Source organism: Medicago sativa, chromosome 8 (genome assembly GCF_051527215.1).
Source record: "Medicago sativa cultivar Bolivia chromosome 8, Bolivia_mono, whole genome shotgun sequence".
Classification (NCBI taxonomy): Eukaryota; Viridiplantae; Streptophyta; class Magnoliopsida; order Fabales; family Fabaceae; genus Medicago; species Medicago sativa.
The window spans coordinates 33332961-33335869 of NC_140756.1; the positions used below are offsets into that span (position 1 = coordinate 33332961).

The following is a 2909-nucleotide window of genomic DNA, read 5'->3' on the forward strand; positions in this document are numbered from 1 at the left end:
TTTTAAAAGGGTCACAATTCAAACCCCCCCTTCCTTGTGACTATATTATCTACTTCAATTGGCATCAAGAGCCCGGTTCTAAGGGTTTGAACACTTAAACAAGTGTTAGAGAAAAGATTCAGGAAGGAAGTATGTCTAAAGTCAAATACATAGCTGAAGGAGGATCATCAAACAGACCACCACTTTTTGATGGATCAAACTACTACTTCTGGAAAGGCAAGATGGAACTCTTTCTCAGATCTCAAGACAATGACATGTGGTCAGTAATCACAGATGGAGACTTTGTTCCAAAGACCAAAGAAGACACCATCAAAGATAAGAGTGCATGGTCAACTGATGAAAAAGCTCAGGTATTACTAAACTCTAAAGCTAGACTCTTTTTATCATGTGCACTAACCATGGAAGAAAGTGAAAGAGTTGATGAATGCAAGAATGCCAAAGAGGTATGGGATACTTTGAGAATACATCATGAAGGTACATCTCATGTCAAAGAAACTAGAATTGACATTGGAGTCAGAAAGTTTGAAGTCTTTGAAATGAGTGAAAATGAAACCATTGATGAGATGTATGCCAGATTTACTACAATAGTAAATGAAATGAGATCTCTTGGAAAAGCATATTCCACTCATGAGAGAATCAGAAAAATATTGAGATGCCTTCCAAGTATGTGGAGACCTATGGTCACTGCAATTACTCAGGCTAAAGATTTAAAATCTATGAACCTGGAAGATCTCATTGGCTCACTAAGAGCTCATGAAGTTGTACTTCAAGGAGACAAACCAGTGAAGAAGGTCAAGTCACTTGCCTTGAAAGCCTCTCAGCAAACCTCATCAGTAATTGAAGATGATGTGCAAGAAACACAAGAAATTGAGGAAGTTCATGAAGAAGAAGCTGAAGATGAACTGGCACTAATCTCCAAGAGAATACAAAGAATGATGATGAGAAGAAATCAACTCAGGAAGAAATTTCCCAACACAAACAACACCAGATCAGAAGCTGACAAGAGTCAGGTCACCTGTTTGGGATGCAACAAAACTGGACACTACAAAAGTGAATGCCCTGACATTAAAAAGGTGCAAAGAAAGCCACCCTTCAAGAAGAAAGCTATGATCACTTGTGATGACATGGAAGAAACAGAACCACAAGAAGATAAGGAAGCCAACTTAAGTTTGATGGCTCAAACAGATGATGAAGAAGAGGTAATTGTCTATAAAACTCATCCTCTATATAAAGATCTTGAAAGCAAACTTGATAGTCTTTTATATGATTCTAACTTCTTAACTAATAGATGTCAATCATTAATCAAGGAACTTTCTGAACTAAAAATAGAAAAGGAAGAACTTCAAAACAAATATGATGAATCTAGAAAAATTATACAAACTTTACAGGACTCTCATTTTAAAATGTCTGAACAACAAAGAGAGTTAAACAAGAAACAGAAGAACATTCATTCCAAACCTTCTGAGGTACAAAAGGAAAACATTCTTTTGAAAAAGTAAGTTGAGGAATTAAAAAATGATCTTACATGTTTCATAAAGTCTACAGAAACATTTCAAAACATTTTGGGATCACAAAGCAAAAGTGATAAAAAATCTGGTTTAGGATTCAAGGATCCAAACAAGAATCTTATTAAAAGTTTTGTACCTCAAAAGGCTGAAATGAAACTGAAATGTTCTTACTGTGATAAATTAGGACATGATGTGTCTGTATGCTTTCATAAGAAGAATTTTATTAGAAAAAATAAAATTAATCTTAGTTCAGAACGTTCTCATCTCAATAGATCAGAAAGTTCACAAAAGGCTGAGAAAGCTAAGAAGATGTGTTCCTGCTGTAACAAATCTGATCATACAAGACAGAAAGTTACAATCAGAAAAGATCTCTTAGAAGAACTAACCCTCAAGGACCCAACATTACATGGGTACCTAAAGTTTTTGTCTTGTCAAATGTAGGTCCTGACTCAAGGTGCAAGAACAAAGCCATGGTACTTGGATAGTGGCTGTTCTAGACACATGACAGGTGACAGGAACTGTTTTCTGACCTTTGAAAAGAAGGATGGAGGACTGGTGACATTTGGAAATAATGACAAAGGTAAGATCAGAGGTAAAGGTACTATAGGTAAGCCTAACTCTGCTAAAATAGAAAATGTTCAGTATGTAGAAGGTTTAAAACACAATCTACTTAGCATAAGTCAATTGTGTGGTAGTGGATTTGAAGTGATCTTTAAACCTAACATATGTGAAATAAGACAGACCTCCTCTAACAAGTTGTTTTTCACTGGATCAAGAAGAAAGAACTTATATGTCTTAGATTTAAATGATATGCCAGCTGAATCATGTTTTATTTCTCTTGAAAAAGATAAATGGATTTGGCATAAAAGAGCTGGTCATATAAGTATGAAAACCATTGCTAAACTTTCTCAACTTGATCTAGTTAGAGGTTTGCCAAAGATCAGTTTTGAAAAGGACAAGATCTGTGAAGCTTGTGTTAAAGGAAAACAAGTCAAAAGTAGTTTCAAAACCATTGAGTTTGGTTCAACTCAGAAACCTTTAGAGCTTCTTCACATTGATCTTTTTGGTCCAGTTCAAACTGCAAGTCTAAATGGCAAAAGATATGGTTTTGTTATTGTTGATGATTTTTCCAGATTTACATGGGTTCTATTTTTAAAACACAAAGATGAATCTTTTGAAGCATTTCTTTGATCATGGAGGAGAATTTGAAAATGCATCCTTCAAAACATTCTTTGATGAAAATGGTATTAAACATAATTTTTCTTGTGCAAGAACTCCACAACAAAATGGAGTTGTTGAAAGAAAAAATAGAACTTTGCAAGAAATGGCTAGAACAATGTTAAATGAATCAAATGTTGAAAATTACTTTTGGGCAGAAGCCATTAACACATCTTGCTACAT

At 34.7% G+C, this 2909-nt stretch overlaps 1 pseudogene; it reads left to right on the forward strand.

The window, feature by feature from the left end:
- LOC146898592 (uncharacterized) lies at window positions 1-2512 on the forward strand (annotated as a pseudogene).
- Window positions 2513-2909: the final 397 nt, after the last annotated feature.